Source organism: Schistocerca piceifrons, chromosome 8, assembly GCF_021461385.2.
Source record: "Schistocerca piceifrons isolate TAMUIC-IGC-003096 chromosome 8, iqSchPice1.1, whole genome shotgun sequence".
Lineage (NCBI taxonomy): Eukaryota > Metazoa > Arthropoda > Insecta > Orthoptera > Acrididae > Schistocerca > Schistocerca piceifrons.
This window is the reverse complement of record NC_060145.1, coordinates 403822252-403836467: the sequence shown is the minus strand read 5'-3', so window position 1 is coordinate 403836467 and position 14216 is coordinate 403822252. Positions and strand designations below refer to the sequence as shown.

General features: G+C 45.7%; 1 long non-coding RNA gene across 1 annotated transcript in view; it reads left to right on the top strand.

Moving 5' to 3' along the window:
- LOC124711782 overlaps positions 1–14216 on the top strand; it is a 70424-nt gene that overhangs the window by 944 nt on the left and 55264 nt on the right. The window lies entirely within an intron of this gene.

The window sequence follows — 14216 nt, the reverse complement described above, 5'->3', positions numbered from 1 at the left end:
GGGAGAAGGGGAAAAAGGTTAGGTTAACGGAGGTAGCTCAATTGACCTGCTTTTCCCACAAAAATTTGAACTTCCCACCATGATGTCATTACAAAGTTGCCGTATCTATCGGCGCCATTTTGAATAAATTTGTCAACAATGCAGAGGGGGGTGACGCCGCCCTTGTTCCACTACTGGTGAAGTGGTAGCAAACTATTATTGCAATTGGGGGGGGGGGGGTGGCTAAATTTCCCATCACATAACCACATTTAAACTTTTAAGACACTTTCTGGTGTTGTTGCTCTAGTAAGACCTCTGCTACTTTCCAACCTCAACTTTCCTCAGCTGGAACTGGTTCTTCATCTCTCATCAAAGGGACATTAAACACCAATATTTCTTCCTGTAGTAGCGGTGTGTTTACAGCTGTCATGCTTAAGTGTTGTACACTTTTCTTTCATATTAGTGTAGCGTCCCACATATGTTCAAAAGTAATATGCGGGACTGTTATATTTGTAGTTTCAGTAGCTAAATAGCACACTACAGGTGCAGACGTCATGGTATCAACTCTTGGGCAGTACTAAGAACTTTTTTCAGTGACTTTGTTGTAACGGCAACTGGAACAGTCACAGGGTTGAAGTGACGGAAACACAGTGGGACCCGCGGAGCAGCCCGCGAATAACAACACAACGGGAGAGAACAGACACGACCAATGAAGGACCTCACGACAACAACAAGAATGGACAACAGAGTCAAGAAAACGAGAAAAGACAACCACGTCCACTCGTAAAGAAAACACGAAAGTAAATACACTGTCTAATGTGAGGCGATATATCCTGAGACGTATGCAAGGTTAGACTGGCAGGCTGAGCTTATTGTTTTTTTTTTCTTTATTGTCATTTTACACCTTATACAAGGTGGGCTGGCAGCGAAACAGTACGCCGCTCTTCAGCCACAGGCAGTACAAGAGAAAACAATGGAGACACAGAATGAACATAACGTTGTTGTTGTTGTGGTCTTCAGTCCTGAGACTGGTTTGATGCAGCTCTCCATGCTACTCTATCCTGTGCAAGCTTCTTCATGTCTCAGTACTTACTGCAACCTACATCCCTCTGAATCTGCTTAGTGTATTCATCTCTTGGTCTCCCTCTACGATTTTACCCTCCACGCTGCCCTCCAATGCTAAATTTGTGATCCCTTGATGCCTCAGAACATGTCCTACCAATCGGTCCCTTCTTCTTGTCAAGTTGTGCCATAAACTCCTCTTCTCTCCAATTATATGCAATGCCTCCTCGTTAGTTATGTGATCTACCCATCTAATCTTCAGCATTCTTCTGTAGCACCACATTTCGAAAGCTTCTATTCTCTTCCTGTCCAAACTATTTATCGTCCATGTTTCACTTCCATACAAGGTCACACTCCATACAAATACTTTCAGAAACGACTTCCTGACACTTAAATCTATACTCGATGTTAACAAATTTCTCTTCTTCAGAAACGCTTTCCTTGCCATTGCCAGTCTACATTTTATATCCTCTCTACTTTGACCATCATCAGTTATTTTGCTCCTCAAATAGCAAAACTCCTTTATTACTTTAAGTGTCTCATTTCCTAATCTAATTCCCTCAGCATCACCTGATTTAATTCAGCTACATTCCATTATCCTCATTTTGTTATTGCTGATGTTCATCTTACATTCTCCTTTCAAGACACTGTCCATTTTGTTCAAATGCTCTTCCAGATCCTTTTCTGTCTGTGACAGAATTACAGTGTCATTGGTAAACGTCGAAGATTTTATTTCTTCTCCGTGGATTTTAATTGCTACTCTGAATTTTTCTTTAGTTTCCTTCACTGCTTGCTCAATATACAGACTGAATAACATGAGGCATAGGCTACAACCCTCTCTCACTCCTTCTCTACCACTATTTTGTTTTCATGCTCCTCAACTCTTATAACTGCCATCTGATTTCTGTACAAATTGTAAATAGCCTTTCGCTCCCTGTATTTTACCCCTGCCACCTTCAGAATTTGAAAGAGAGTATTCCAGTCAACTTTGTCAAAAGCTTTCTCTAAGTCTACAAATGCTAGAAACATAGGTTTGCCTTTCCTTAATCTTTCTTCTAAGAAAAGTCGTAAGGTCAGTATTGCCTCACATGTTCCAATATTTCTATGGAATGCAAACTGATATTCCTCAAGGTCGGCTTCTACCAGTTTTTCCATTCGTCTGTAAAGAATACGCATTAGTATTTTGCAGCTGTGACTTATTAAACTGATAGTTCGGTAATTTTCACATCTGTCAACACCTGCTTTCTTTGGCATTGGAATTATTATATTCTTCTTGAAGTTTGAGGGTATTTCGCCTGTCTCATACATCTTGCTCACCAGATGGTAGAGTTTTGTCAGGACTAGCTCTGCCAAGGCCGTCAGTAGTTCTAATGTAATGTTGTCTACTCCCGGGGCCTTGTTTCGACCTAGGTCTTTCAGTGCTCTGTCAAACTCTTCACGCAGTATTGTATCTCCCATTTTGTCTTCATCTACATTCTCTTCCATTTCCAGAATATTGTCCTCAAGTACGTCGCCCTTGTATAGACCCTCTATATACTCCTTCCACCTTTCTGTTTTCCCTTCTTTGCTTAGAACTGGGTTTCCACTTGAGCTATTGATATTCATACAAGTGGTTCTCTTTTCTTCAAAGGTCTCTTTAATTTTCCTGTAGGCAGTATCTATCTTACCCCTAGTGAGATAAGCTTCTACATCCTTACATTTGTCCTCTAGCCATCCATCCCTGCTTAGCCATTTTGCACTTCCTGTCGATCTCATTTTTGAGACGTTTGTATTCCTTTTTGCCCGCTTCATTTATAACATTTTTATATTTTCTCCTTTCATCAAGTAAATTCAATATTTCTTCTGTTATCCAAGGATTTCTACTAGCCCTCGTCTTTTTACCTACTTGATCCTCTGCTGCCTTCACTACTTCATCCCTCAGAGCCACCCATTCTTCTTCTACTGTATTTCTTTCCACCATTTGTGACAATTGTTCCCTTATGCTCTCCCTGAAACTCTGTACAACCTCTGGTTTAATCAGTCTGTCCAGGTCCCATCTCCTTAAATTCCCAGCTTTCTGCAGTTTCTTCAGTTTTAATCTACAGTTCATAACCAATAGATTGTGGTCAGAGTCCACATCTGCCCCTGGAAATGTCTTACAATTTAATACCTGGTTCTTAAATCTCTGTCTTACCATTATATAATCTATCTGATACCTTCTAGTATTTCCAGGATTCTTCCATGTGTGCAACCTTCTTTTATGATTCTTGAACCATGTGTTAGCTATGATTAAGTTATGCTCTGTGCAAAATTCTACCAGACGGCTTCCTCTTTCATTTATTTCCCCCAATCCATATTCACCTACTATGTTTCCTTCTCTCCCTTTTCCTACTACCGAATTCCAGTCGCCCATGACTATTAAATTTTCGTCTCCCTTCACTACCTGAATAATTTCTTTTTTCTCATCATACATTTCATCAATTTCTATCATCTGCAGAGCTAGTTGGCATATAAACTTGTACTAGTGTAGTAGGTGTGGGCTTCATGTCGATCTTGGCCACAATAATGCGTTCACTATGCTGTTTGTAGTAGCTTACCCGCACTCCTATTTTTTTATTCATTATTAAACCTACTCCTGCATTACCCTATTTGATTTTGTATTTATAACCCTGTATTCACCTGAGCAAAATTCTTGTTCCTCCTGCCACCGAACTTCACTAATTCCCACTATATCTAACTTTAACCTATCCATTTCCCTTTTTAAATTTTCTAACCTACCTGCCCAATTAAGGGAACTGACATTCCAGTCTCCGATCCGTAGAATGCCAGTTTTCTTTCTCCTGATAACGACGTCCTCCAGAGTAGTCCCCGCCCGGAGATCCGAATGGGGGACTATTTTACCTCCGGAATATTTTACCCAAGAGGACGCCATCATCATTTAACCATACAGTAAAGCTGCATTTCCTCGGGAAAAATTACGGCTGTAGTTTTCCCTTGCTTTCAGCCGTTCACAGTACAGCACAGCAAGGCCATTTTGGTTAGTGTTACAAGGCCAGATCAGTCAATCATCCAGACTGCTGCCCCTGCAACTACTGAAAAGGCTGCTGCCCCTCTTCAGGAACCATGCGTTTGTCTGGCCTCTCAACAGGTACCCCTCCATTGTGGTTGCACCTACGGTACAGCTATCTGTATCGCTGAGGCACGCAAGCCTCCCCACCAACGGCGAGGTCCATGGTTCACATAACGTAACGGTGGACAAATAACAGTAGATGCAGTAACGAAACCGTGCGGTTAAAGGCGCTGCAGTCTGGAACCGCAAGACCGCTACGGTCGCAGGTTCGAATCCTGCCTCGGGCATGGATGTTTGTGATGTCATTAGGTTAGTTAGGTTTAACTAGTTCTAAGTTCTAGGGGACTAATGACCTCAGCAGTTGAGTCCCATAGTGCTCAGAGCCATTTGAACCATTTGAGTAACGAAAAAACACGAAGCCATTCACACGCAAAGAAAAACAAAGAAACTGTTAACACTGTACACAAACACTGATGATTAAGACAACACACGTGAACGATTGAGCGTGGGTGGCGAAAAACACTGAAGCACAAACACGACGGTACACACACACACCTGTTGGAGATGACCTTCAAGCGCACTAATGTTGACGTGACATCTGCGAGTTCGGGGACCTGCCAAAAGGCAACAAAGGGAGGGGAGGGGGGAGAGTGGAGATGCCAGTGGCAGAGGAGATGGGGGGGGGGGGGGAGGAAAGAAGGTTTGGGGGGTAGGGGAAGCCTGGGGTAGGAAGGGAGGAGGGAGAGAAGAGAGAGAGGGCGCCCTAAGGAAAAAAACACAGGAAGTGGAAGGGGAGGATCAAAGTTGATAGGAGGGGTAGATGGAGGGGATGAAGGCATCATCAGGGAGGGGGAGCTGGTGGAAGCCACCTAGGGAGAGGGTAAGGAGACTGGAGAGATGGAGAGCAGGTGGGATGTGGGAATACAGGCGCGGCAGCGAAGGGGTTGGGAGAGGATGGGAGAGAAAAGCGGGTGAGGGGGATCAAGTTTACGGGAGGTGTAGAGGATCCGCATCCATTTGAGGAAAAGGAGGAGGTGTGGGAACAGAATAAGGTTGTACAGGATCTGCGTGGGGGAGGGGAGACATATGCGATAAAAGAGGCAGAGAGCAGGACGTTCAAGGATTTGAATGGATTTGTAAAAGGTAGGAAAGGCGGAGATCCAGGCAGGGTGGGCGTACATCTACATCTACATTTATACTCCGCAAGCCACTCAACGGTGTGTGGCGGAGGGCACTTTACGTGCCACTGTCATTACCTCCCTTTCCTGTTCCAGTCGCGTATGGTTTGCAGGAAGAACGACTGCCGGAAAGCCTCCGTGCGCGCTCAAATCTCTCTAATTTTACATTTGTGATCTCCTCGGGAGGTATAAGTAGGGGGACCAATATATTCGATACCTCATCCAGAAATGCACCCTCTCGAAACCTGGACAGCAAGCTACACTGTGATGCAGAGCGCCTCTCTTGCAGAGTCTGCCGCTTCAGTTTGCTAATCATCTCCGTAACGCTATCCGGCTTAGAAAATAACTCTGTGACGAAACGCGCCGCTCTTCTTTGGATCTTCTCTCTCTTCTGTCAACCCGACCTGGTACGGATCCCACACTGATGAGCAATACTCAAGTATAGGTCGCACGAATGTCTTGTAAGCCACCTCCTTTGTTGATGGACTACATTTTCTAAGGACTCTCCCAATGAATCTCAACCTGGCAGCCGCCTTACCAACAATTAATTTTATTTGATCATTCCACTTCGAATCGTTCCGCACGCATACTCCCAGATATTTTACAGAAGTAGCTGCTATCATACAATAAAGGATCCTTCTTTCTATGTATTCACAGTACATTACATTTGTCTATGTTAATGGTCAGTTGCCACTCCCTGCACCAAGTGACTATCCGCTACAGATCTTCCTGCATTTCACTGCAATTTTCTTAAGTTGCAACTTCTCTGTATACTACAGCATCATCCACGAAAAGCCACATGGAACTTCCAACACTATCTACTATGTCATTTATATGTATTGTGAAAAGCAATGGTCCCATAACACTCCCCGGTGGCACGCCAGATGTTACATTAACATCTGTAGACGTCTCTCCATTGAGAACAACATGTTGAGTTCTGTTTGCTAAAAACTCTTCAGTCCAGCCACACAGCTGGTCTGATATTCTGTAGGCTCTTACTTTGTTTATCAGGCGACAGTGTGGAACTGTATCGAACGCCTTCCGGAAGTCAAGGAAAATGGCATCTACCTGGGAGTCTATATCTGATATTTTCTGGGTCTCATGAACAAATAAAGCAAGTTGGGTCTCACACAATCGCTGTTTCGGGAATCCATGTTGATTCCTACAGAGTACATTCTGGGTTTCCAGAAATGACATGATACACGAGCAAAAAACATGTTCTAATATTCTACAACAGATCGATGTCAGAGATATAGGTCTATAGTTTTGCGCATCTGCTCGACGACCCTTCTTGAAGACTGGGACTACCTATGCTCTTTTCCAATCATTTGGAACCTTCAGTTCCTCTAGAGACTTGTGGTACACGGCTGTTAGAAGGGGGGCAAGTTCTTTCACATACTCGGTGTAGAATCGAATTGGTATCCCGTAAGGTCCAGTACACTTTCCTCTGTTTAGTGATTTTAGTTGCTTTTCTGTTCCTTGGACACTTATTTCGATGTCAACCATTTTTTCGTTTGTACGAGGATTTAGAGAGGGAACTGAAGTGCGGTCTTCCTCTGTGAAACAGCTTTGGAAAAAGGTGTTTAGTATTTCAGCTTTACGCGTGTCATCCTCTGTTTCAATGCCATCATCATCCCGTAGTGTCTGGATATGCTGTTTCGAGTCACTTACTGAAATAACGCAAGACCAGAACTTCCTAGGATTTTCTGTCAAGTCGGTACATAGAATTTTACTTTCAAATCCACTGAATGTTTCACTCATAGCCCTCCTTACACTAACTTTGACATCGTGTAGCTTCTGTTTGTCTGAGAGGTTTTGGCTGCGTTTAAACTTGCAGTGAAGCTCTCTTTGCTTTCGCAGTAGTTTCCTAACTTTGTTGTTGAACCACAATGGATTTTTCCCATCCCTCACAGTTTTACTCGGCACATACCTGTCTAAAACGCATTTTATAATTGCCTTGAACTTTTTCCATAAACACTCAACATTGTCAGTGTCGGAAGAGAAATTTTCGTTTTGATCTGTTAGGTAGTCTGAAATCTGCCTTCTATTACTCTTGCTAAACAGATAAACCTTCCTCCCTTTGTTTATATTCCTATTTACTTCCATATTCAGGAATGCTGCAACGGCCTTATGATCACTGATTCCCTGTTCTGCGTTTACAGAGTCGAAAAGATCAGGTCTGTTTGTTATCAGTAAGTCCAAGCTGTTATCTACATGAGTCGGTTCTCTGTTTAATTGCTCGAGGTAATTTTCGGATAGTGCACTCAGTATAATGTCACTTGATGCTCTGTCCCTACCACACGTCCTAAACATCTGAGTGTCCCAGTCTATATCTGGTAAATTGAAATCTCCACCTAAGACTATAACATGCTGAGAAAATTTATGTGAAATGTATTCCAGATTTTCTCTCAGTTGTTCTGCCACTAATGCTTGAGTCGGGAGGTCGGTAAAAGGAGCCAATTATTAACCTAGCTCAGTTATTGAGTGTAACCTCCACCCATAATAATTCACAGGAACTATCCACTTCTACTTCACTACAGGATAAACTACTACTAACAGCGACAAACACTCCACCACCAGTTGCATGCACCTTTTGTGCCTTTGTAAAAATTTCGGCAGAATTTATCTCTGGCTTCAGCCAGCTTTCCGTACCTATAACGATTTCAGCTTCAGTGCTTTCTATCAGCGCTTGAAGTTCTGGTATTTTACCAATGCAGCTTCGACAGTTTACAGTTGCAATACCGATTGCTGCTTGGTCCTTGCATGTCCTGACTTTTCCCCGCACCCTTTGCGGCTGTTGTCCTTTCTGTACTTGCCCAAGGCCATCTAACCTAAAAAACCGCCCAGTCCACGCCACACAACCCCTGCTACCTGTGTAGCCGCCTGCTGTGTGTAGTGGACTCCTGACCTATCCAGCGGAACCTGAAACCCCACCACCCTATGGCGCAAGTCAAGGAATCTGCAGCCCACACGGTCGCAGAACCGTCTCAGCCTCTGATTCAGACCCTCCACTTGGCTCTGTACCAACGGTCCGCAGTCAGTCCTGTCAACGATGCTGCAGATGGTGAGCTCTGCTTTCATCCCGCTAGTGAGACTGGCAGTCTTCACCAAATCAGATAGCCACCGGAAGCCAGAGAGGATTTCCTCTGATCCGTAGTGACACACATCATTGGTGCTGACATGAGCGACCACTTGCAGATGGGTGCATCCTGTACCCTTCATGGCATCCGGAAGGACCCTTTCCACATCTGGAGTGACTCCCCCGGTATGCACACGCAGTGCACATTGGTTTCCTTCCCCTGTCTTGCTGCCATATCCCTAAAGGGCCCCATTACGTGCCTGACGTTGGAGCTCCCAACTACCAGTAAGCTCACCCTCTGCGACCGCCTGAATCTTGCAGACTGAGGGGCAACCTCTGGAACAGGACAAGCAGCCATGTCTGGCTGGAGATCAGTATCAGCCTGAGACAGAGCCTGAAACCGGTTCGTCAGACAAACTGGAGAGGCCTTCCGTTCAGCCCTTCGGAATGTCTTTCGCCCCCTGCCACACCTCGAGACGACCTCCCACTCTACCACGGGTGAGGGGTCAGTCTCAATGTGGGCAGTATCACGGGCAGCCACAGCCATAGTCCGATCGGGGAATGCGTGGGACGTGCTGGCCGTCCCTGATAAACCCCCATCCGGACCCCCACAGTGATGACCATTGGCAACAGCCTCAAGCTGTGTGACCAAAGCCAACACTGCCTGAAGCTGCGGGCGAAGGGATGCCAACTCAGCCCACATATGAACACAGCAGTCACAGTCCCTATCCATGCTAAATACTGTTGTGCAAAGAACGTCTGAACTAATCTACAGAGAGCACAAACAGTTCGACACAAAATTTAAACAGTTATTAAAATACAAGACTGCCTAGTAAATGCAGTAATGCTGCTACTTGCGCACTGCTGACACACTGCTTGGCGGCAGAAGGAGATTTTACACTATTCAGGAACTAAAATGCGATGCTACAACTCTCAAATACTATAATACGCCCGAAATTTATTAAACAAAGCAAGTGCCCAAAAACTCGCAAAGAAATTAAGAATTAAACTATGTAACAAGTAAGTGAGCTAAGAGTATACGACTTGCTGCTGGCAGCTGCTTATCCAACGGCGGCAGGGAGCACACTGGCTGTGACCAACCGGCACTGGCGTAGCAGAGGATAGGGCGGATGAGGGACTTACATGTGTGGAGGATGGTGGAGGGGCCCAGACCTCATGTGCGGCCAGAGAGGAGCTTGAGGAGACAGACTCGTGAGCGTGTCTTGGCTTGGATTGTCCAGAGATGGGGAGTCCAGGAGAGGCGATGGTCAAGGGTGACACCAAGGTATTTAAGAGTGGGGGTGAGGGTAATAGGATGGCCATAAATGTTGACATAGAAGTCGTGGAGACGGAAGAAAGGTGTGGTTTTGCCTACAGTGATCGCCTAGGTCTTAGAAGGATTGTCCTTCAGCAACCACTGGTTGCACCAAGCAGTGAACTGGTCAAGATGGGATTGGAGAAGGTGTTGGGAGCGTTGCAGGGTGGGGGTGAGGGCAAGGAAGGCGGTGTCATCGGTGTATTGGAGAAGGTGGACGGGGGGGTGTAGACAGCGGCATGTCTGCTGTATACAAAAAGTATAGAAGAGGGGAAAGGACGGAACCTTGGGGCACACCGGTCGAGGGGAAAAAGGTGTAAGAATCCGTGTTATGGATGGTGACGTAGGTAGGACGTTGGGAAAGAAAGGACAGACGTAGTTGATAGGAAGGGTGAAGGTTTGGAGCTTGAAGAGGAGACCGGAATGACAAACCCAGTCATAGGTGCGTTCAAGGTCAAGGGAGAGGAAGATAGTGGAGTGACAGGAGTTGAGCTGTTCATAGAGGAGATGAGTGAGGTGAAGGAGAAGGTCATCGGTAGAGAAAGACGGCCGAAAGCCACACTGGGTAATGGGAAGGAGGCGGTGGTGGCGGAGATGCTGGTGGATGCGTCGGGTAAGGATGGATTCCAGGACCTTGCTGAAGACCGAGGTAAGGCTGATGGGACAGTAGGAGACAGCGGATGGCGGTTTGTTGGGTTTAAGGAACATCAGGATATGGGAGGTTTTCCACAGGTTGGGGTGGTAGCCAGTGGACATGACCACATTATAATGCCTGGCCAGGGTGGAGAGGAAGGAGGCAGGAGCTTCACGAAGGTGGCGATAGGTGACACGATCGTGACCGGGAGTGGTGATGCATTTCGCGCGGAGTGTAGTGATGATATCCTGAGTAGTGATGGGGGCCTTGAGTTTGTTGTGTGCAATGTTGTCCAAGTACTGGAAACCAGGAGCGAGGGGAGGGACAGAGGTGTCAGTTCGATCGTGGACATCTGGGAAGAGGAAGTAATCAAACTGGGGATCGTCTGGGATGGTAAAGATATCAGAGAGGTAGGAGGCAAAGTGATTGGCCTTACTAAGGTTGTCAGGGAAGAGTTGGTTACCATGAAGGAGAGGGTAGTAGGGGGGGGGGGGGGGTTAGATCCGGTAAGGCACTTTTAGCTCATTAAGATAATATATTGTTTATAAAATATATTAAGGGATACACAACACAGTATATTACTTTCTTTAGAACATTACACAACATGCCATCTACACTGTCTGATGATTTTAGCTGTTTTACTATTCTTAGGATGAGACCAGAAGAGACCTAGGCGAAGGCACAGATGTGTGTATCAGCCAGTGGTTTACAGACATTTTTGAAAAAATTTCTGATGAACTAATATCATCGACATAAAAGTTTTCTGGGTTTGGTACCGTGTCATAATGTAAAATTACTGCTGCTAGAGAAAAGCCAATGATTCGGCCACGATTGCAGCGGCCTTCTTCTGGGTCTAATGGTGCATTCTAGCTATGCAGTGTCCTTTATATTTTGTTGTTAGTGTTCACTGCGCATGCCATTACGTCATAATTTTAAAAGGTAGTTAGTTTATTGATCAATTAAGGAAGAAGGAGAGGGAACTTTATTTTAATAGGTTATTGCGGTGGAGGGAGAAAGTGACCTCTGTTGTCCATTGGCTCTTGTGTTATGTACCATGATTGGTGGTCACCATCGAATGAGAAGTTGGCTGCTGTTTACCAATTGGTGGACGTCGGCCGCGCGGCGGCAGTTACTCGCCGGTAGTGCTCGTTCCTCGTGTTGACAGTGCGGTCTGTTGGGCTCTGATTGCTGGCAGCCAGAATGGGGCAAGCCTGAGTCCATCCTCCCTGTTCATGTTGTTACAGTGTTTGAGTATTTCGATGGCCTCTCTGATATTGCGTTTCGTCATAATTGGCTGCTTGGCCAACACACACGCTTCGCTGAATTTTATTTCTTTTCCGCAGTCATGGTAGTGTTCTGCCACTGCGGATTTGTTATGTTGCCCTAGACGAATATAACGCTCATGCTCCCGAATGCGCATTGCTATTGGCCTACCAGTCTCGCGGATGTGTGCCTCTCCACATTCGCATTCCACCTTGTAAATGCCTGCAGTGTGTAATGCATCCACCTTATCCGTGGTGGAGCCGAGCACGTCCTGGATCCTACGACCACTATAGAAGACAGGCTGCACCCCAACGCGGCAAAGGTGTTTGCCTATTCGGTCAGTAACTTTTTTCACATAGGGTAAGCGTACTGTTAGCTGCTGTTTGTCCATTTCCTGCTTATCTTTCTTGCTTGTGTTCGTCGACAAGGCTGTGTTTATCGATTTGTGTCTGTAGCCATTGGCCAAAGACGTTGTGCGTAACCGTTTAAGCTCAGGTGTGATGTTTTGAGCATCACTAAGGCACTGCACACAGATTGCCAAAGAGCGGATGACAGAGTTCTTCTGCACTGGGTGGTGGTAGGATTGGGTGTGCAGATACCTGTCAGTATGCGTAGGCTTACGATATACTCTGTGCCCCAGTGTGCCTTCCATTCTCCTGTACACTTCGACGTCTAGAAATGGGATAGCACCATTCTTTTCTACTTCCAGCGTGAACTGTATCTTCCCGTGCATACTGTTCAGATATTCGTGGAACTTGTGTAGCTCCGTTTCACCATGAGGCCATATAGCGAACGTGTCGCCCACGTATCTAAACCGGCAACGTGGTTGTAAAGGAGCTGAACTGAGGGCCGTTGCTTCAAAGGCTTCCATGAATATGTCGGCTGCCAGCGGAGATAGGGGAGACCCCATTACTACACCGTCTGTCTGCTCGTAGTATTTTCCTTGCCATTTGGAGTACGTTGAAGTCAGGCACAACTCAACCAGGTTGCATATGTCTGGCGGGACATGCTCCTGAAGGATGTGGATAGTTTCATCTACTGGCACGTTCGTAAATAGTGATTTCACGTCAAAGCTGACCATGATGTCCGTAGGTAAAATTGTTTCTCCCTTTAGGCATTCTATAAAGTGTGCCAAGTTCTTCACATAAGAGTCCGTCTTACCAACTAGACGTCTTAGTTTGCAGGCTAGGTACTTTGCCAAATTGTAAGTAGGCGAATTGATCCCATTCACTATTGGCCTCAAAGGACAACTTTCCTTGTGTATCTTTGGAACACCGTAAATTCTAGGAGAGACTGGTACTCTGGGAATAAGACCCTTGGCTGTGTCAGCGTCAATTCTTGAGTCCTTAATCGCGGCCTGCATCTTTCGAATTATCTTTGCCGTAGGGTCCGCCCTTAGTTCTTTGTAGGTGGGATCATTTAATAATTCTTTCATCTTGTATTCATACTGCAAGGTGTCTAAGATGATAGTAGCATTGCCTTTGTCTGCTGTTAATATCACAATTTCGTCGTTGTTCAGCTCCCTGATAGCTGCTCTTTCCTCTCTGTTAAGGTTGTGTTTCTGTGGCTTGGCACGTAGTAGAACTCGAACGGTTTCCTGTCTAGTTTTCTCAGCTTCAATCGCAGATGTGTGCCGGAGTGCTGTTTCCATGGATTCGATAATTTCTTCCGTGGGAAACCGCTCAGGTGTGACAGCAAAGTTTAGTCCTTTAGCTAGTGCTTCTGGAGCTGCGGTGCTGATGGGATGAGGAGAAAGGTTCACCACTGTTCGAGATGTATCCAGTCGAGGCGTAGTGTTCCGTGTCGTCTCAGCCAGATGCTCAAATTTCTTCTTCTGGCGAATGGCGGCAGTTGCACTGGCTGCATACGCTTGCAGGTGAGTGATTCTGTCGATGTTATTCCAGTCGGTGGGCGATAACGTAGATGATAGCAGAAGATGTATTTGCAGCAACGGTTTGTTGTTAAAGTCAAGTTCTCTCCGCACCTGCTGAATACGCTCCTTCGGAAGAGATTTAATGGCTCACCTGTAGATGCTTCTTGCTTTGTGAGTGTCGATGTTAAATTTGAACCGAAGAAATTTAGGTACAATGTCCTGATCCCGACACCTCTTCAAGTAGATAAGATCGTTGAGAAGTTTCCCTTTCTTCTTCCTGAGTGTTTCCAGTTTGCGGATGTTGCTGTGTGTTTCCTGCCCATACAGGTTGCTAATATAATTTTGTAGGCTTCCGCGGCCATAGTCAGTCGACATAAAAGTTTTCTGGGTTTGGTACCGCGTCATAATGTAAAACTACTGCTGCTATAGAAAAGCCAACGTTTCGGCCACGATTGCAGTGGCCTTCTTCTGGGTCTAACGGTGCGTTCTAGCTATGCAGTGTCCTTTGTATTTTGTTGTTACTGTTCACTGCGCATGCCATTACGTCATAATTTTAAAAGGTAGTTAGTTTATTGGTCACTTAAGGAAGAAGGAGAGGGAACTTTATTTTAATAGGTTATTGCGGTGGAGGGAGAAAGTGACCTCTGTTGTCCATTAGCTCTTGTGTTACGTACCATGATTGGTGGCCACCGTCGAATGAGAAGTTTGCTGCTGTTTACCAACTGGTGGACGTCGGCCGCGCGGCGGCAGTTACTCGGCGGTAGTGCTCGTGCCTCGTGTTGAC